The sequence below is a fragment of the Phascolarctos cinereus genome, unplaced genomic scaffold, assembly GCF_003287225.1.
Source record: "Phascolarctos cinereus isolate Bilbo 61053 unplaced genomic scaffold, phaCin_HiC Scaffold_7;HRSCAF=346, whole genome shotgun sequence".
NCBI classification, from domain to species: domain Eukaryota; kingdom Metazoa; phylum Chordata; class Mammalia; order Diprotodontia; family Phascolarctidae; genus Phascolarctos; species Phascolarctos cinereus.
In genome coordinates, this window is record NW_027556180.1 from 35635604 (window position 1) to 35658286 (window position 22683).

At 38.5% G+C, this 22683-nt stretch overlaps 1 protein-coding gene across 2 annotated transcripts in view; it reads left to right on the plus strand.

Moving 5' to 3' along the window:
• NAALADL2 (N-acetylated alpha-linked acidic dipeptidase like 2) overlaps positions 1 to 22683 on the plus strand; it is a 1446698-nt gene that overhangs the window by 179025 nt on the left and 1244990 nt on the right. For both annotated transcript variants that reach the window (XM_020980535.2, XM_078147179.1), the window contains exon 2: positions 17513 to 17646. The gene's annotated coding sequence lies outside the window, so the exon portion shown is untranslated. The remainder of the gene's footprint in view (positions 1 to 17512; positions 17647 to 22683) is intronic.

Genomic DNA, 22683 nt, shown 5'->3' on the forward strand with positions numbered 1-22683 from the left:
ACAAATAGATTCCTCTATCTACCTTTCACAATAAATGTGAAGTGGGTAGAGCAGGAATTGATATTTCATTTTGCAGATGGAGTAATAGAGGCTCAAAGAGTGTCTTGATTAAGGTCACATGTAAGTGAAAGCACCAGGATGTAAGCTTGAGTACCTCTCTTCCTCGTCCCCATCCTTTGCCCACTGCGCCATATATAAGGATTTAAGCTGAGCTTCAGTAAGGAATTTTAGAGGCATGCAGCCTTCCAAAAGTAGCCATTTCTTTCAGAGCATACCTTTTAATTCATAGTAAAGTAAGAGGAACTTAAATTTTAGGTGCCATGTTCAGTGATCAAGCCTGTTCACAATTATTCCTTTAATCAAAGAAATTACCCAAGAAATATACTCAGTCACCCTCATGTGTACTGAGGATGGAAGAGACTTTTATGCAGTCATTGCTAGTTTAAAAATTCATCATGAAGATCAGAAATGTAGTGAGAGGTAGAGGCAGATCTCTGGCTTCTTCAATTGTTTTTACCATTTCTCTCTGAGGGCAACATGATTATGTTGTTTCCAAAAATCTTCTTTACTACGGGATCCTTTCAGCTATATTGCAGGGCTTTTTAACCCTTTCTCTGCCATGAACCTCTGTAGTAGTCAGGTGAAGTTCATAAACTCCTTCTCACTGTTAATGCTGATCATCGAAGTAAGTAAAAGAAATGCTAAATAGAGGTAAATGAAAAATACACGGACTTATTTTTTCTACATACAAGTAAATGAACTCCCTGAAATTGATGTATGGACCATCCCAGGGTAGAAAACCCTCCTGTCATAGAAAGTAGGGGTCATAAGAACAAAGACCTAGAACTGGAAGGGGATATTAATCCCCTGATTTTACAGATAGGGAGACTGAGACTAGTGAGATGAAGTAATTTGCCCAGTGCCGTGTAGTTATTGGGTATCTGAAGCAGGATTTGAATCCAGGTCTTCCTCAATGAAAGTCCAACTTGCATTTTTGAAAGGCATGACATAGCTCAGGTCTCCAGGAGACTGAAGTTTAGTCCTTTAAGGGCCAAAGTTGGTTTTTTTTTCCCTTTTTAACTCATTATCATGGAAATTTTCCAAAATGTTTTATAAACTTCCCTATCTTTATAAATTGAGCATAGTTACTTACATATCCCTGAGATCTGTAGTTATGGCAGGATTTTTCCCTTGTTGTAAGAATTCAGTTTCTGTATAATTTAATATATGGGCTTCAAGAGTTGCTGTGGCCAAAACCTTCATTACCCTATAACCAACCTGGTGATGAAGCCATCTGGATATAAGGCCTTGGACTAAAGCCATGCAGTCCATTACTGGGCTACTACTCAAAGATTTTCCAGCTTGGTGGAACATGAGAGAGCTTATGTTCCACTAGCATTGCCTTCAAGAGCCTGGGGTCACCCATACATCATACGGCATCAAGGCAGAACCTTTGAGGAGGTCCATTATACAGAGAGGGTGGACAGAACATAATTTACCCTTTTCTCAATGACTTACCATGAACACCAGTTGTGATGTTCTGAAAATGCACCTGAAGACACAAATAGCATTGCAGATGAGGGGAGATATAGATTACCACAAATAATTTTTATACAGACTGGCCCCCATGATTGGAATACTGTCCCAAATTTCACCTCTGCCTCCTTGAGAACTTCTGTCTCCCTTCAAAGCTCAGCTCAAGAGCTAGAGCTTTCCTGTTAGCACCTCCCCTCCACCTCAACAAATGATTTTCCATATACAGGGTGCCCCAAAAGTCCCCAAATACTCCTCAGTAAGGTAATACATTATTTATGTAGTGTTTTCAGGTTTTAAAAGCACTCTATGTAAAGTATTTCATTTGAGTATGCCAAGAACCCACTGGGGTAGGTTCTATAGGTGGATAAGGAGACTTGGATTTTAGTTATGTTCTGCCACTTAATACCTGCTTACCATGAGAAAAAAATCATTTAATGCCTCTGGGGCTCATTTTCCTCATCCAGGAAGGGAGGGAACTGGTCCAAATGACCTCTTCAGTTCCTTCTAGCTCTCTGATCCCCTATGACATCATAAGCTCACTACCATATCCCCTGTGCCACCCAAATCCATCAACTTTTTCTGGAAAATAATGATTTGCCTTCTAATGCCATGACTCAGTTTAGAATACAAAGTCATCTTTCTAAAATTAAACAAGGTTTAGTTCACTTTATTTCCTGAAATATTTAAAAATCAAATTTCTTTTTCAATGAACTCTGGCCCAGAGATAGGGACATCCTCATCATTTCATGGAATATCACTCACATCAAATATGGCCTTGGGGTTCAAAGGTAGACAAATTTATCTCACCATGTTGGATGACTCAGAATCTGGTTAGAATTAAACCTTCACCCTTTCCAAACCTGGAAATGTACTTTTCTACGTGCCATTATGACTACTCTTTCTGGAGGGCATGTATCTGATCTTTCCTATCATTTCTCTATGATTGGAATGACAGTGTGGTGCCCAAAAGATGTCACTTCTAGTCCCAGCTCAGTCACAGACTCATTGTGTGACCTATGTGAATGACTCCCCTTCTGTTGACCACACTTTCCTCATCTGTTTAAAAGAAAAAAGGTCATACATAGTCAATGATTTCTATTTTCCCTTTTAATCTGGGCAAAGAATCCCCATGCCTATTGATGCAAATAACTGGATGATTGAAGATTAATGTATTTACTTGAATTGTCTGAATATTTCATGAAACATTTTGGTATCTTCAGGTTAAATTATTTATCCACTTTCCTCCTTGCAAATCTGTCATACAAAATGAAAGCATGGGGAAGTAGAGTATTAAGTGTAGTATCAGGACCTGCTCTGAAACCTAGAGTAGCTTGGAATAGAGTTTCAGTGACTTGCTTAGGATCACATAGCCACTATATAACAGAAGCAAGATCTTTGTTCATAGATTCATGAGCCATGAAGGGACATGAATGACTGTTTGGTTTAACCCTCTCACTTTATAGCTATAGACAGGTTAGAGAGCTTGTCCAATGTCACCATAAAAAGTTGGTGGAAGACCTAGAACTGGAACCCAGCTACTGTGTTGACAAGTCTAGCGCCTTTTCCACCATCTTGCAGATTTTTGAAAGCTGAATAATGTAGGAAAAAGCAGACTTTTAAGAAAGTTGTATGGTATAGGGGGATAGGACCATCTTAAACAAGGAATAGAAATGTTTCTTTTCATCCACTGAGATGTCGGAGGCCTCATCATTCTCCTTGGTAGGGCAGCTGCCAAAACAAAATGACTTTGCTAATTGAAAATGCCTTCTGTTCTCTTCTCAGGGTGCTTTGTACGGTCCTCTCCAGTTACGTCTGCAGTAAATGATTTTTTAAACTGTGTCCTCATGTAAAGCCATCACTTTGTTCCCTTAGTTCACAGACAGTATCACAGTCAGAATGCTAAACTTCCATGAGAAATAAAAAGAATTCTAGCCAGACTGTTGAAGAGATCAGTTGGGCTGTGTAACAGCATCCTTTGGTAAATAGGAGTTGGCGTGACAGTCCTTGAGCTTTTGGGTTGTTTCCTGAAGATGCTATGCCAAGCCCAGACATTTCAAAATGATGATAACATGGTGATGTGTTTAGTAGATACCCAGGATATAAGATTTAGGAAGACTGAGGGTTAAGGCCATTCCTCAATTGGTGCCTTTTAGGGATGGAGGTAAGGATTTGTTAATTAGTTAGTACAGTTGGCTCCTGGGTAAGGAAACTCCCTCTGTCATTGAAAGCCAGCCCCTTCTCTGCAACTCATCTTTAGGGTTTCCCAGAGCACTGAGAGGTTAAGTGATTTGTCTAGGGTCAAATAGCCAGTATATGTCACATGTGGAATTTAAACCAAGGTCCTCCTGACTTTGCTGGCTCGCTAGCCACTCTGCCATGGAATAAAATAGCATGTCCAGTAATAGTAGCAAATATTAGTAACCAATAACAGTGTGATGTGCTTAGAAATAGCTCTATCTCCTTCAGTTAATCTTTATAGGGAGTTTGTGAAAGATGATAGGCTAGGACTTATGGCCCATCCATTGAGGATATGGTACCTGGCAGATTTTACTAGAGTACTTTGATGTAGTTCTATTGGTCCTTTGAATGACTTTCACAGAATGGGGTGCATATTAGGAGCCTCATTTCATCTATATTTTGCAATCCCCAAGTTAGAGGAGAAGGGTAAGCAGAGGATTATTTGGAGCTGATAGTATTCACTGGATGGACAAATGGAGAAGAAGCATGGGCTCTGACAGCCCTAATCATGGCAGAATCTAAAAGATTTCACAATTCATGCTTCCTGGGCAGTGCTGTCAGGGCAAATGTTTGACACCACTGTCTGCCACAGTGTATCGGGTTCAGAGGACATCTTTATCTACTCAGGTGAAGGAGGAAGTTGTCAGCTGAAGTTGGTAGCACACCTGATGGATAGAGTAGAGAAATGAAAGGTTCCTCTCGGCTTTTTGTCCAGGGTGCCTGCTGCTGGGTATGAGTTAAATGGATCCAGACAGAAGTGCAAGGTTCACTTTGCAAGCCTAATTAAAGACCATTGAAAGAACATGGGCTCCTTTCTGGACATGGATTGCTGACAGTATGGGCTCTAAAATCCCCTTTGCATAAGCTTCATTCTCTCAGTAGCTAAGGATTTTTGGGAAGGTTTATCAAAATGAAGTTGCCGTGTAGAAACAATGCCAATAATTTTTTTACACCAGACATCAGAAATAAATTTGTTCTTTGTTATAGTTACAAGGTGTCTACTCCTTATCCTACTTTAAACGAATGTATTTGACTTTCTTTGGGTTCACATTCCTCTTCCCCCCCCATGCCTGGCACATTTCTGTTGTTCGGCCATTTCAGTTGTGTCCGACACTCCATGACCCCATTTGTAGTTTTCTTACCAAAGATACTAGAGTGGTTTTCCATTTCCTTCTCCAGTTCAGATGAGGAATTGAGGCGAATGGGGTTAAGTGACTTGCCCAGGGTCACATAGCTAGTATCTGAGGGTAGATTTGAACTCAGGGAGATGAGCCTTTCTGACTTCAGGCCCCACACTCTATTCACTGTGGCGCATAATAGGCACTTAATAAATATGAATTGAATTGAATTATAAAAAGTAATGACCATGGAAGACTGTTGGTCAAGAAAGCATAATTTGGGCCCAGTTGAAGAATATCTAGACTCCCCTACTCTGGTGTTGTCCCATGAAGAATCCAAGTTGACTTGATGTTAGCACACAAGATGGTTTCTTTCTTTCTCCTTGTCATATGTTAATCAACCAGGTTTGTTATTTTTCCACCTTGAGCATTGTTTCCAGTAGTGTGCCTATAGCTACACAGATGTGGCAACTGTCCCAGGGGAACTGATGGGTTTACAAATTGACTGTATTTACCTGTATAATCCCAAAGGCCACGTGGAGTGTAGTACAAATATTAACCAGAAATAGGTCACAGCTTTTGAGTTGAAATAGCTAGCAATTGTGTAGTGTTTATAGATTAGCAAAACACTTCACAGATATTATCACATTTGATCCTCACAATAACTCTAAGAGACAGGTGTTATTATCATCTCCATTTTAATAGGTAAAGAAACTGTGGCAGACAGAATTAAATGACATGCCCAGGGTCACACAGCTAGTAAATGTTTAAGGTGTCCCATTGGATCCTAGCCTTGGAATTGGAAGTACTTTAATGATCCTCTGGTCCAACTCCCTCCCACACTTTACATATTAGGAAACTGAGGCTGAGAGAGATGAGGCTACTTTCCCAAGGTGATGCAGAGAGTGACAGAGGTGGGATTTGAACCCAGGTCCTTTGGCCCTGAATTCTTTTCTCTTTGGGCTGTGCTCTGGTGCTTTCTTTGATTTTTGTAAAATCTATTGAAGTTGGTAATGAAAGTATTATCGCCATTGTACATGCAGGGAATCTAAGGATTGGAGAGTTTAAGTTACTTTCCTGAGGTTATTCGGCTAGCATGAGGTAGTAGGTAAGGCTGGGTTCAAATCCTATACCAAGTACTTACCAGTCATTAAATTTCCATACATCATTAAAGGTCTCTGAGCCTATTTACTCATTGGTAAAATTAAGATGGTGGCTTTGATGGCATCTAATGTATTTTCCCACTTTAAATCTATAGTCTAGGTGGGAGAACAAAGATAGCGTCCATTGCTCTAATAATTGTACCACGCAACATAACTTGGGACTCCATTTACCTTGGAAATTTCTGATTACACAAGGTGAATGATAAGAAGATACTTATGTCAGAAGCCCTCACCACTTAACAGGTATGATTGCTAGTTTTTGAATGATTACTAATATTATGGATTTTCAAGACTTTTTTCAATCCAATACACCAAGGCCAGCTTACTGAAGTTGGAGATGTATACATGTTTTTCTGGAGTGGCCCTCATGATGGGGAGTGTCTTGAAGCTGGTGTAGGTTTTGCAATCCAAACTAATCTAGTTAATGAGTTTTTTGCCCCCCAAAAGGGGTGAACACCAGATTCATGACAATGCGATTGCCACATGTAGGAAACCATCAACTCACCATCATCAGTGCGTATGCACCCACCATGACCTACCTAGGAGGTGAGCAGTGCGGCCCTTAAAAAGGCTACTCAGACACCCAAGGGGCTGTTGAACCCCACTGATGCTTCAAACCAGTAAGAACACAACCCTATTGTTGTACCGAGAAATCAGCGAGTGAGACCCAGACATAATTTAAAATGTGGATTTATTAGCGCACGGCTGCAAGGGGTGCATGCACATCCAAATCAAGCAGCCGCTATCAGGGGTCGAGCTAGGGTTTATATGGAAAAGAGCATGGGAAAGAAATGCTAGGAGCACTGATGAGGTAATCCAAAGGTGCAGGTGTCTTTGGGGGCTATGGATGGGAAAGTACGGGGGAGTATACCAGACAGGGAGGGGGATGGATCTTTGGAGTCTGGCAGAAGGAAGAGTCCTTGGGCTGGTCAAGGACACCCCTCTCCCTCTGTCTTGATGAAAGAATGCTCTGCAACAAGGGAAAGCTTTCTCACAACACAGTAACTTACTGAGGAATTGGGAGGCTTCCAGAGACATGATCTGAGGGCTGGGGCCTGAGCAGCCCAGCTCTGTGTAGCTGTACCAGGGAGAGAGATAAGAGTCATGCTGAGGCCCGTGCATGAATAACTGCTAGGCACAGTGTCCTTGGGCTGAGGAGTGGTTGTTAGAGGCAGTGTTTCTGAGACTAGGGAGAAATTGGGGCACAAGTGCCAGCACCCGAGCACCCCATTATTACGGGTCAGAGATCACACAAACCAGACCAGGCGTCCTGGTCTCTGGTATAAACATAATTATCTAACACAATTCTATTGCAAGCTTTCTTATCCCCTTTGCGTTGGAGGTACGGGCTATGCTGAGCTATGCAAGAGTACATTTCACTATTGTTTAGATTTAGGAGGAAAGAGGTCTGGGGCAAGATTAAGCACCAACTTTTGCTTTCCATGGCTTAAAGGGCCCTACTACCTAAATGGTAAAATAATGTTCTGCATTACACCATGACCTGGGCCGCCTGTGCGCAGGGTTGTGTCTACAACTCCCAGTGTATCCATACCTGCTGCTTCACCACTTGCCTGTTGCTACAGGACTTTGAGGTAGGTAAAAAATGGTAAAATAGTATGAGTGACATCTTTTGACTTGAGCATAAAGTAGATTTAAGTGAGGCAGAGTTGCACAAGGTTGTGGGCCTCACTCTATCCTCCAGAACTGTTGGAATCCAGTGGCAAGACAAAAGTCCAGACAACTGGCAAGGCTTTGGGATACTGCGGATGACCTTGGAATCTTTGATGTCTGAGCAAACTCCAAGTGCTCCACAGCACCTGCTTCAGATGCCCTCGTGGCTTTTGAAACAAATTGTCCTCATCTTCCCATTACTCTGAGGAAGTCTTCACATGCTTGGGGCAGACAGCCCCTAACTCAACAAAGAGCTTGAGACTCCTTAGTTACCTTCAACTTGGTTTAGTCCATAAACTGAAACAGTTTACTAGAGTGTGGCCAGTGTGCATGCTATAGCTTTTTGGAGCCGTAGGTGAGAGTTGGGTGGCAGGTAGATATCAAAGGTAGAAAGCATCCCTGCAAAGGGGCTCCACAGCCCCTATAACAGAGGTGCTAGCTTCCCTGAACACCTGTACACCCCACAATAGGCATACTCCAGGGATGTTTCTCTGTCACAATACTACACTCTGGGCATCTCTGGTACCTTTCTTAACTCTCTAACATTCCCCCTTACTTTTCTGCCTCTTTTTTCTCCTCCATTCCCTTCTCTTCCCCTCCTCTCCCTTCTCCTCTCCTCATATCTCCTTCCATCCTCTCTTTTCCCCTATTCTCTCCTCGAAACTGCCCCCACAAAATGTATATAATGCAACTAAACAACTAGACATTTTAAGAACAGGAATTTTAATATTGTTTAATTTCTAGTGATATTTCCACAAATAATTTAAACATCTTATTCTTAAAAAGTGTCTGATCATTTAGATGCTTAATTTAGTGATGCCAGGATTAAGTGCCTTACTTTAACATTTTAAAAAATTATTTTTAAAGCCTTACTATATTTTTGGAGGGGTTTAATTGCATTTTTCTTTAAGATAGCCTTTCAGTTAATAACTAGCAGAAATGCCTATTTAATTAGAAATATTGTAAATTATTCACATAGAATTTATTTGCAATATAAAATGAAAAAAAGCATAAATTGTTCCTATGCCTGTAAATCTGCATTAGCTTTTGGTAGCAGAGAATTCGTGATCATTTGTAATCTCCTTGAAATGGGATTTTGATTTATTTCTTATTAGGTGGACAAAGACCTGTCTCCTCCGTGTACTTACACTGTGTTCTGGGAGTGAGTATAGTGTCAGAGTGATAAATGGTCTTCAGTGTTTATCAGGTTTTTGTTATTAACTTGTGCAAATATGCTTAATGATAGTAAATCAAGGTCTTGTGGAGTAGGACAATAGCAGTGTGGGTGTGATGGCAGATTCACAAGGGACACAGCCAAATCACTGCTCCCTGAATACCTAACAAAAGTATGCCCAAAGTAATCCGATAAAAGGAATCCCTTCACAAGGATCAGAAAAGGAGACCATGTTGTGAAAATGCCAAGAAAAGCTTGGTCTGAACACCTTCCACGGGGTACAAAATGTCCGTGCAATTCCCACTGGCATGTCCCATGGGGCACCCTGTGTATGTTATCTGCAGCTCCAATTAGGAGACTTAGGGTCATTGTGCTACGTACCCTTCCGCCAGGGCCTTTTTCTATTCTAGTGTGACAAATAATTCTGCTCAGCTTGTCAGTGGTGACAGCTGAGACTTTTTTGCTTAGATGCCTTGACAGTGCTTGTACTAAACAGCCAGAGCCATACACTCCATTAAGTTTTTGTAAAATGAACTGTCTGCTACTTGTGGGTGCTGTGAGATTGGCAGCTGTTGTGAGCTAATCCTCTCCATTTGCCAGATTGCTTGAGAGAATGCCTTCCTGCTTCCTACAGGTCATAGATCTTGGAGTTTCTAGGAGAGTGGCAAGACGGCTGCATATTAGGTGGGAGACACAAATAAGAATTCAATTCCAGACACATTCTTTGGCTGTTCCTTATGGTAGGTGGCAAAATAAGGCGTGAAACAGGAGAAATGGACTTTTTAGACATTGAAATCTCTACCTCCTTTCTACCTGTCACCCTAGGTATGGTAATCAAATCAACATTACCACTTCTTATAGAAAGGGTATGTCAGGGATGCCAGAGAACGTCCATACCTAGATCCACTCATCATCCCTTTGCCCTCCCAGGCCCATACCCTCTTCTCTAGCCATCTCTATATGTATTGGCTTGCATTAGTGTGTAAGCTCCTTGAGGGTAGGACTCTTTTTGTAGTGTATCTCCAATGCTTAGCACAGTGCCTGGCTCATAGTAAATGATTAATAAATGAATTTTTATTCCTTTATTCCTTTATTCATTCCTCCATTTAGTTCTCTTCTTTTTATAATGGTATTTAAATAGTGCCACAGTTGCTACAAATTAACACCTTGCTATCATTTTATAACCTAATTAATATATTAGATACATATTTAATGTTCTATAGACATTGCATTTATTAAATATATATATTTAATTTTCCATAGACTATCACCTAGGTAAGTAAATAACTGATTTTTACAATTAAATAAAAGCATTTTCTGGATGTCAGGTTATCTGTAGGCTTCCTGGAAACGTTTTTAGAACAATTAGGGGGAAAAAAGCAGATAGGATGATGAAGAATATATGTTCCTTGTCCTGTTTTCATAGGATTTTGACTTCTTTGGATTAGTCTCTATATAGCATGTCCCAGAAGTTATAGTACAGTTTTAAGATTTAATAAATGGAGGCTGCACTAAGACTTTTGGGACACCCTGTATTTTGAAAGTGGCTTTTTTTGTTTGTTTCACACATTTTGGATTTGAATTGGTGATAAATATAATACATACATACATGGTTGTGCATGTTTGTGCATATATACATACATATGTGTCTATATGTATGCACACATAAAATTATGCCTAAATCGTATTTATTCCACGGTAATTTTGAGACATAATTCTGCCTATGATAAAAGTCAGATTCTAATGAAATTTATCTGTGGAATTCAAAAGAATATCTTGAGGCCTATATTTGTAACATAAAATGTATTATTTGTTGGCTCATGAAAGATAGCGAACTTCTGATACACGATTCTAAACACCAAAGTATGCCTTGCTAGTTATTTGATAGGGGTCAAAGTATTGCAGCCTTCAGCGATGACTTGTACATCTACAACGTGTGATCCACGTTAAGGATTAAATCGGGGCTCCTTGAAGATAACCGGTCTGTAATTTCTGTTGGTGATAGCAAGGTTGACAGTTGCTCTGTTTCTATGAACAAATCTTATGAACTCTTGTTTCTGTGAACAAGTGAGGCAGCTAAGTGGCACAGTAGAAAGAGCTCTGGGCTGGAATACAGGAAGACCTGTATTCAAATCTTGCTTCCTACGCTCACTAGATGTTTGACTCTGGTCCATTCACTTAACCTTTCTCTCCCTTAATTGCGTCATCTGTAAAATGGGGATAATAATGGCACCTACCTCCCAGTGTTGTTGTAAGGATAAAATAAGTTACTATTTTTAAAGTGCTTTGCAAAAATTTAAGAGCCATAAAAATTTTAGTTGATATTGTATTATATTGTCAAATCCATACAACTCAACCATTTGTTTACTTCTTTGTCATTTTATTGTTGTTTAAGTTCATGTTGGTATCCCCTGTTTAGGGTCATTAGATTCTACTCTTAGGTCTTGGGGGGGGTTTTGTTTGTTTCTGTTTTTGTTTTGTTTTGGGTTTTTTTTGCTCCATATGGAGGTAAACCAATTTTACTTACCTTGGAGCAACCCAATAGCATGTCGAAATTAAGCAACAGAGACAAGAATTAAACTCAGGTCTTCTGACTTCAAGTTTTATACACTTTCACCTGTACCACATTGCTTCCCAGATGGGACAACTGAGGTCCAGAGAGGTGGAGACTTGTACAAGTTGAGGCTGAATCTGAACCCAAGTCTTTGGAGAGCCTTTTTTTTTTTCAAACTGTCACCATCATTTTCCAGTAAGCCTGGTTACTTCTTTTATTTACATGACAAGTGTCAAGACTCTCATGCTCACACATTGTTTTTTTTTATTATCTTTGTCTGAAAGTCCTCCCTAGAGTTGGATTGGTTGGTGATTGGCATTCATGAGATGAACTCTTCAGGAAGGGTCCATAGAAAAGTGACGTGTGTGTTCACTTTAATAATTGCATTGAATTAACCATTTATTAGTCATACCCAAAATAAAATCCCATAGCATATACCTTTAACTAATTAACCTCATTTTCACATGCTCTAAGAAAGATTTTTTTCTTTGATGAAATGATACATTTTCTATGGCTACCTTGGACTAATGGCATTTGGGTTTCATTAGTATTGTAAAGGTTTAATTAAGCGACTTCCTAAATCAGACATGGTCCATGTGTAGTTCTGAAAGTATACATTGACAGATTTGCATAGATGGCAATTATTTGAAATGTTTTCTTCTGAGTAAGCTTTGATTTCAGGATGCCATTAAGCCTCTTGACATTCATAGCTTTCACAGTGATAGATTGTACTCTGTGTGTCTTAATTTGAGGACACTAAGGTTTTTGTAAATACCATTTCCTTCCATTTGGTTAATTTTGGTCTATAGTTTCAAACTGGAAACATTTAAGTTTTATTTTTCGTTGGTATATATTAAGAATTTTAAGCTTATTGAGTCCAAATGGCATTTTGTTGTTACTGAGGAAAGATTTCATGAGATAAGTCACTTTTTAATGTGTTTTTCAGGATAGCCATATAACTGGATGTCATCCATGTTGCACCTTATTTGACTTTAAGTAGATGTGTTGGTCTCTTTTTACTTTGGAAGCCATACCATGTTCTACTTAGGAGAAATGGTGATGGTAATGATGATGATAATGACAGTAGAATCTTTAATTTGTGACAGTAAATTTAAAGAGTATTAAAGTGAGTGATCTTATGTTTATTACCTTAAGACTTGAAATGATCTGTGGCACTTGATGGGTGAATATCGAGAAATAAAGATGGATATAGCTTGATGCTTCTCTCTCTTGTCCAACTCCCCTTTACTTTAAGGAAAATAAGAAACTCATTCAGATCGAGTGATTCTTCCTGACACTTAGGCATTTTGGCTTTGTTCGCTTTGATTTTTTTCTTTGTTTTTTTCTCCTTGCCCCATATTTTCCAGAAAACTAGAGATCTGGTTATCATTTTAAGGAGGTTTCAAAGGATTCAGAGCATACCTTCAGTTTGACTTAAGAAGCCAATATGATCCCATGCCCCATTTTAACCAGCCTTGGTAGTTATCAGTAGACATTATTGAAGATGGGATAAACCCTTTGAAGAGGGAAAATAAATACAAAAGTATTCCTAGGGTTAAGTATCAGTCATGATAGAAGATTTAAAATGCAATATCAACCCGGAAAAATTGTGTTCAGGAAGAACCCATGGACATTCTTTATGGTATTCTCAAGTCTTAATTTTAAAAAATGCTTTTAGATCCATTGTTATTGCAATAACTCTTAGGAAACATATTTTACAACGTTGGAATAAAAGTGGGTTTCCATATTTATAAACAAATCTTCAACAGATGTCAAAAATTCCATAGAAGTGAAAAATCAAGGTACATTTTTGTCTTTGAAACCACTGCAACTCCAATGAGAGAATAAAATAAATTGGAAGTGGTGTGTAAGGAATCTTCTGTTAATTTGGTTCTGGATGCCACAGTTAACAGACAATGATAAGGGGTAGAGTTGGCAGAGGAGGACAATCAGTGTGGTGAGGAATGTGGAACCTGTATCATATGATGACAGGTCAGAGGAACTGGGGATGGTTATTCTGGAGAGGAGGCAACACAGAAAGCTGTGTTCAGATGTTTGAAGTACAAACTTTCTATCCATGATGTCTGGCTGTCTAATAATAATAACAAAAGTGGTACCAACCATGTACAGTGTTGTGCTCCAAAGTTTGCATAATACTTTACATACGTTATATCATTTGGACTTTAAACCATGCTGTGAGTTTAATGCTGCTGATGTTAATGTTCCTATTTTATGGCTAAAGAAATAGGCTGAGAGATTTGATGACTGGTGCATTGTTGCGCAGCTAGCAAAGGGTCAAGGGTAAGGTTCGAGCCATGGTCTTCCTAACTCTGAGTCCAGTATTCTTTCTTATTGCTGAATTAAATAAAATAATTAGATTAAATTCATTGTTTTATGGTTTCCATAACAAAAGAATTCATCAGCTAGTGCTCTACATTCTAAAGGTCCTGCTCACATCTATAAGATCACAGCTGCATTAGCATTTTGAAATATCCCTTTATTTATTTAAGACTTAAATTCCATTCCTGTCAAAAGTTTTATAACATAATTTGAGTACCATATGTAACGTGAGGGAACTATTCCCCCACTTGATGAACATTTCATTTGCTCTCCTGTCCCTTGATGTCAATCACCAAGTATTTTTAGAGTGTGTCCATGATATATATCACAATACTGGGTGTTTCATGAGAATTACAGAAAGTGTTTTGTTACAGTAATAACAGATGAAGAGATGGAGCATGGTGTAGTGTGTAGAGGGTTGATTTTGCAGTCAGCAGTCAGTTCATCCATGTCAAAATCTTACATCTTAGTCATAATGACAGTATGACCATGGGTAAATGACTTGACCTCTTAATGTTTTAAGTAGCTCTTTAAGATTGTAAACTAAAGGGGAATTTCTGTTCCAAATCAATGGATGGACTGTCTACACTAGGAATTCCTTACATTGAAGAAATCACAAGTCTAGATTTAAAAGCCATGGGTGGGAAATGTGGCAGAATCATTGTCAATGTTTTGCACAAAAGCCTTTTCTCCACATATTTGGATGGCCCTGGAAAAAGTGGAAAAAAAGAATGAAATTATGATCAGGTTATGCTTAAGAGTGTGTAAATCTTTTGGTGTGTATTGGATTGTGTTTCCAGAATGTTATTTAATTACGAGTAGCAGGAGTCTCTTCAAGAGGGAAGATGGATTATTTTGATAATGGTAAGTGGTTTACTCATCAGTTCAACCTATTGCATGGTTTTCCTTATATTTTCCATCCCAAACCAACCCAGACGAAGTGTGCACTTTTAACTTCTGGAACTGAGAGGGTTGTTGAAGGTCTCACATAAAATGGTTTGAGAAGCTATTATGGGCAAGAATTCTTGCCTTGTGTGTAATCACATCTAAGAAATTCATCAGAGTCCAAGTTACATGAGGTTTCATGCCCACAGTCTGGTTGGGGCCTGACAAAATTATGAGTACTAAGGTATCACCTCTTAGCTGAACCCTTGGGAATAATGCTTCCTGCCCCTGACTGGAAGAAGTTTCTGCTCTCATCCCTACTGGAGGAAAAAAATCCAGCTATTCCCTGAAATGGACATGTAATTTAGATTTTGGTGTAAAAAAAGAAAAAAGAAAAAAAAAACAGTGCACATATGGGAGGAAAATATGCATATGTGCATTTTGAAAACTTTGTACACCTCCATTCTAGAGAAATACACACACAGATAGATAGATAGATAGATAGATAGATAGATAGATAGATAGATGAGAGGAAGTGTTGCATAATTGATAGAACAATTGGCCTTAAAATATGGGTAATCTATGTTCAAATCATGCCTTTGAAACATAGGAGCTTAGTCACTTAATCTCTTACTTCCTTAGGCAACTTCGTATGTATATACATTGCAATGGAGTCATCATTCTGCACAGATGGAGTGAAATTCCAACCTAGGATTGCCATAGAGTGACATAATCTCATCTATTTATCTATCTGCCTGCCTATCTATGCAGTACTATATTATATATTGTATGTATGTACATGTATTGTATATCATATATCTGTGGATGTACGTACACATATATACACCTGTGTGTACACACACATATGCACACATACATAGAGACAGATCGACACCAAGATACCAAGACCTGAATTATATTGTGTATATTTTGTTTTAGGTCTATATTTTAATCTGTATGGGGAAGTACTGGTATGGAAACTTGTTCCATGGTTTCTCATTAGTAACTCATCTATAATGTCTGGTCTTAGAGAATAGTTGCCCAGGACTGCTCAAAGGTTTAGTGGTTTGCCCAGGGTCACAGAGCTAGTCTGTGTCAGCAGCAAGACTTGAATCCAGGTCTTGTGGACTCCAAGGACTGCTCTTTATTCACTGTATGACCTTGCCAGCCCCTCTTGCCCCTGACATGTTGTGTAGTACATGGGATCAAAGACTTAGAACCGGAAGGGACCTTAGAGGTCACCTCACACATCTTCCTTCTTTTATAGATAGGGCATAGAGGCCCAAAGATTTTAAGGAGCTTGCTCAAAATGATAATGGGAATAAGTGGTAGAATTAGGATGTGAATTCCTAAGACAGAAACTAGTTGTTCACATCTTTACATGTCTTCCAATTCCATTTACAGGACCTTTGCCTTTCACTGTGCACACACATACACGTATGCATATGTATGTGTGTCCATATCTATGTATATAGTATATATGTGTATACACATATATGTATATGTTTACATACATATACAGAAAAGGATAAAAGTTTTTTTTTTAATTTTTACTTTATCCATTTTAATTTCCCTTGGATTAATACTTTTCTGGTTGTAAGCATATATTGGCAAAGAGCTGAATTCTCTTTCTCTCTCTCTCTCTCTCTCTCTCTCTCTCTCTCTCTCTCTCTCTCTCTCTCTGACTTTCCATGTGTTTTTACTTAATGTAAAAAGAAATTTTATTAACAAAATGTGGTCCAGACTCTTTACTAAATGTACATGTTTCCCATGCCCAGAGCTTTTGTGTTCTCTCTCAAGGAAAAAAAAAGGAAAAAGGCCAAATGCAAGAATAGGAGATTCATTTAGGAAAACCTAGTCATACGTCTATGAAAAAAGAAAAGAAAAGAAAACTGTTCCTGGTAACAAGGAAGGGTGTGGGCGTTGGGCAGACAAAGCATATGTGCAATTTAATGTAAGGGAATGTGGTGGTAGAGATGGGAAAAGAAGACAAAAGACAGTTGTTCCATCATTGGAAGGAATCCGCAAATCACACAGGAAGGAACGGAGCCCATCCATCTTGTTTCTGGCAGCAGGAAAGAAACCTAGCCATGTATAAATAGCAAAATTGAACTTGGTCCAAAGGAGATCATCCTAAGATTGCTAATGATAATGGTACCAATGCTGTCTTAGGACTTTGGCTAGTTTTTCTCATGTTAAATTTCATCCAGGCCTGCTATTTCTGAGAGATTTAACCTGCAAAAGAAATCCACTGGGTTCTATGGCATACTCTTGGATCCAAAAAGATACTTGAATCAGCGCTGACTTGGACAACACATTTTATAAACCAAACAGGGAAGGGCCTGTTTTCATAGTTTCAATTACTTTTGGTTTCTTTATTAACTCCATTTAGCTTGATTAAATTCTGGCTTGCTAAAGTCTTTACTGTATACTTTATGAGAAGAGTCTATATTCTGTCAGAAAGGGATAGATTAGCATGACCTTTTAGGAAGATTGTAACTAGCTGTTTATCTCTTAGCACAAGTCAAATGGAGAGTAAGTTTCTCAAACGAGAGTAAGAAGAAGCTAGTTTAAATAAAGAGGGTTTTTTTTTTTACCATGGAATGAGCTACCTAAGAGGGAATACACTTTTCTCACTGGATAGCTATCTTTTAAGAAAGCAACTGGTATTCACTCCCAATGATTACTCAGAGTTGTCTCTTGAATGGATATAACCAATGATTTCTTGAGGGTGATACCAGCCCCCTGACTTTGACTTGTGTCTAATGTTTTTAAAATAGTTTCATAATTTTTTTTGGTATGTATCACTCATGAATTGCCATATTTCTTATAGAGAAAGCTGAAAACAACAACAATAACGAACAGAATCTCAGAATTGGAAGGACCATTTGGGGCCAACCCACACCTGAACAGGAGTTTCCATCTTCCGCATCACCAACAAATGACCATCCAGCCTCGACTTCAAAGGTGAGGAATATAATTATCTCTGAAGGTTGCCCGTTTCACTTTGGGACTATTCTAAATAGTATAAACATTTGTTTTTTGGAACATGAACCATAATCTATTCTTCTGCCATTTCTATGCATTGTTCCTAGCTACAGAATCTGGCGGGGGGGAGCTAGGTGGCACTGAGGATAGAGTGCTGAGCCTAGTCAGGAAGACTCATCTTCCCAAGTTCAAATCTGGTCTCAGACACTTACTAGCTGTGTAACCCTGGGCAAGTCACCTAATCCTGTTTGCCTTAGTTTCCAAAATGGGCTGGAGAAGGAAATGGCAAACTACTCTAGTACCTTTGTCAAGAAAGGTAAATGACTAAAATGCTGAAGAACAAGAGTCTGAAAGCCTGAAGAGTGGGCATGAAATAAATGCTTATTGCATAAATGAATGAATGAGTGAAGTCAAAGGACAAGAGTCTGAAAGCCTGAAGAGTGGGCATGAAATAAATGCTTATTGCATAAATGAATGAATGAGTGAAGTCAAAGGCCATCTAGTAATGAACTCTTATCCACTCTGCAACATAAATTACTAGGTTTATTTAGATTTTGTATAAACACCTTTAATGAGTTTTGCTCCAATGGGGATAATTTGGGAGAAAAAAAAGCTTATTAATTTTTTAAAAATTAATTAAAAAAAACATTCTAATGACAGCAAGGGCAGCTAGATGGAGAGGTGGATAGAGTGCTGGGCCTGGAGTTTCCCCATATCAAAAATGGGGATAATAAAATCACCTACCTATAGGATTGTGGTGAGAATAAAATCATATATATATATATATATATATATATATATATATTATATATATATATATATGTGTATGTATATATATGTATATATATATATTATATTATATATATTATATTATATTATGTATGTTATATTATATTATGTAATATAAAATCATATATATATATATATATAATATTTATTATCATTTTGGGGCAAAACAAATGAAGAGGCTGTGGAAGAAGCCATGGGATGGAAGTAAGAAGTTCTAGCTGCTGAGGTAGCTTTGCCACTAACAAGCTATTTTACGTTGGAAAGATGACAGCCTTTCTGGGCCTCAGGATACCTATCTATAAAATGTGAGATTTGGGTGAGATGGTCTCTAACATCTCTTCTGACTTGAAAACTATGACCTGTTAATCTCAGTGTCCCCATCCAGCCTTTCGGGGGTATGAGCCAAGATGAGAAGCAAAAGAAAAGGTGAGAATTGAATCAGGAATATTCATTTGGATTTTTTATCCCTTTTGATCACTGTGTTTATTACCATAATTAAAAACAAAGCAAAAAAACTAATAGAATCTTTGTTTATCTGAACCCAGAAGAGCCAGAAGAAAATGATGGAATGCAGTGAGCTTGGACTTGGGGACAAAGGGGCTGCATTCTAGTCCTGGCTGTGTTCTTTCCTACCTGGATGACCTTGGAAAAGTCACAACTTTGCTGAGCCTCAGTTTTTTTTTTTTCATCTGTTTTAAAATGAGGGTATAAGGCTAGATTATGTCTAAATTCGCTTCTTTTACCTCTAATGAATGAATCTCTGAGCTGTTAATATAATGATTTCTCGCTTTTAAAAAGATTATGAGCTAAGTTGAATGTAGGCTTCTTGAAGACAGAAACAATTTCCTTTTTGTCTCCACATCCCTAGCCCTGAGTATGTTGCCTGTCACTTGGTAGATGCTGAATCAATGATTATCAAACTGATTTGAAATTTAGAATTGTGCTTTGAACCAGAGTGGTGCTTACTCTGAAAGGTTCTTTTCCAAGATGGAGTGAGCAGGGGGAAGGCTGAGCATGGCGAAGGCCTGAGAAGCTTTCCATGTTCTCTCGAGCCACATTTGTTTTGTGGAACCGTTTACCTTCCACTGAAGCAGAAAATCAAGAGTTGGCTCAAATGAGTTTGGTGATCACAACCTTGGAGGCATCTACATCACTGAAAAAATGACAATTAAACTTGGCTTCAAATTTCTGGTTGAATTCACGTTGGAGGATGGAGCGTGGTTATGTTCTGTCATTTCTTAATTAAAATCGGAGGGAATCAAGTAGGCACTTAGGCTCGCAGTAAATATGACACAAGTTAATAAATAAGTGTCCAAATGGACTGCAAATTAATTTCTACAAATGTTGATCAAATACTTCTTGTGCAAGGCACTTTAGGAATCAGAGATACAGGGATGGAAAGAAGAGAGTCCCTGCTCTCAAGTAGCTTGCATTATATTGAAGGGACCCAACATATATACAAGGAGCTAAATGCCTAATTTGGAGGTAGCTGGGTGTCAAGCACAGTAGATATAAAGTATACGTAGAATCAGGAAGATCTCAGTTCAAATCTGGCCTCAGACTCTAGTTGTGTGATACTGGGCAAGCTCCTTTTTTGTCCACCCTGTTTTCATCATCTATAAAATGGGGGATAAAAATAGCACCTGCCTCTCAGGACTACAGTGAGAATCAAATGAATAATATTAATAAAATCTTCTGTAGGCCTTAAAGCTCTACCTGCATAGTTATCCCTTCCACATAGGGGGTTAGGGACACGGTGCCCCAGGGATCTGGAAAATTTACATGAAATTTTTTGGTCCTCTGTTCATACCAGAGAAGTCTGAATTTTTTCTTTTTCTTTTATGGGGTATTGACAGTAACTTATTTTAAAATTTGGGTTAAATATTTGGTCATGTGCTCTGTGTCATCTTCTGGCCTTCATGGGTCATCTGTGGCTTCCACAAAACTCCCCACAAATTCCCATTTAATTTCCTATGCTCATATATATCCCTCAGTATATCAAAACTGAAACAATGGGGAAAGTCACTATGTAGAAGGGATATCTGTAAATACTAGCTAAGTAAAATAAGACTAATAGCTTGTGTACCCTGCATTGTGCTGAGCGCTTTACAGATGCTATCTCACTTGATTCTCATGAGGCCTTGTGAGGTATATGCTATTATTATACCCATTTTGCAGATGAGGAAACTGAAGCAGACAGAGATTAAGTGACTTATGCAGGGTCACACAGTATGTGTCTAAGGCTGGGTTTGAACAAGCAGTTTCAAGATGGAGCATGTGCAGATACCTGGAGGAATTAGAAAAGATATCCTATAGGAGTTGGCAGCTGACCTACAATTCAGAAGAAACTAGCAGCCATTAGATGCCAGCAGGGTTCAAAACAAGCTTGTATTTCTGCAAAGGTTACCTTTTTCCCCCCAGGTTCCAAGCCAAGGCTGGAATAGGAGCAGTTCCTAATAGATGTTTGAATTTGATACCTGCCAATATTTACTTATGGTGAGACAGATGGGTGGATCATGTTTCCTCTCTTCTAACTTGTTACCGACGTTAGGTCAAATCATCGGAACTCAAATATATATATATATATATACATATATAAATATATATATGTGTGTATATATATATATATACACACATATATAAATATATATATGTATATATATATATACATATATATATATATATATATATATATATATATATATATATATATATATATATATATATATATATATTTTCTTTTCCATTTGTCCATTAAACCTGACTTGAGTTGCTGCTCTCTCTAGACCCAGAAGCCCTGGGTTTCCCTGACTTTTCGGGGTTGCTTTTGTTTCTCATTGTATGTGCTGTTGAGCTCTCCTCGCTTGGTGCCAAATTTTGTCAAACATGTTCTTCTCCATGCTGAGCCACTCTCTGCCAACAGTCTCCCCAGAGCGAATGCTTTAGTAATAAGCCCCGAAGATGGGAATTGATAATGGAAATACTGGCAGCCGCTTCTCCAGCAGGGGTGCACGCCTGCGTTTCTGTAATTAGGAGTGTGATTAGAAATAAGAGATGCTTTTGGTCTTCAATTTCAAGGCATGAAATGAAGGGATTAGAATCGGTCTCACTCTGACAGATGATGGAAGTTCTGGCCTCAAACAACTTCTTGTGTCTGATGACCAAGAGTCTGTTGTTAGTGGTACCTGACTGTTGTTGTGGTAATGTGAAGAGTAAATGTGCTTTTGTATACAATTAGTGATTACTGTTTGTTGTCTTAACATCCTTATTTCCCATAATCGTCTTCCAAAATGTCTGTTTTCAGGTTTAATGCCCGTCATCTCTCCCACCTTCCTCTAGTGAACATCTTGCCATCTGGGATATAGAGCACTAAAAGAATGTATTTTCTCATAGCCACACACAATCAATAGCCACCATTTGGTTGGGGACAAAGGAGTAGTGAGTATGCTGTAAGAAAAGAGTGCCATATTTGGTAGCAGTTAAAACATTTTTTTTTTCGTAAAACCAAAGTAAATGGAGTCTAGAAAGCATTCGTTGTTTGCCCAGGAAAAAAAGAATGGGGTTGGGTGTGAGGGGAGAATGGAGTTGATATTGAAACCAGACTTAAAGAACAACAGACCATTTAGGTATTTTTTCTTCCTCTTAAAGGCATTTAAAGGAATTTTATTTAAATGTTTTTCAATGGCATATGGATGGTACTTACATTGAATGTCAAGACTGAAGCTTCACAGGGTTTGGTGAAACGCAGTTGAAATACTCACCTAACAATTAGCTCATATACAGTGATTTATCTTCATTCTAAATGGTGAAAACAGGAGGGATGTCAATCTTCCTATTAATTTGCAGCTGGAGTTTCTGACACATTATAAAACAGCCTTTAACCTTAGGCGAAACAGAGTGCACTGAAGAGGAAATGCATATTATGCTGTCACCTTAAGAATATATGATTATAGCATCTTAGTGGTTGGGTAGACAGCTGCATAGACAAAGCACTGTAAATCTGGAAGAGAGATGAATCTGACAGGCCAACCCTTTACTCACTTGCAGATTCTTCTGGTTCAAAATTGCCTCAAGATTCTCTTATCTGAAGCATTTGAAATAGCAAGTGGGCTCAGTTCCCCCCAGACACTTTCTTTTTCCTCCCCTGATAATATGATTATGTGATACTGAGAGGATTTGTAGATGAGAGAGAATTTTCATTGTGCATGCCTCCTTTAAAAGAGGGAA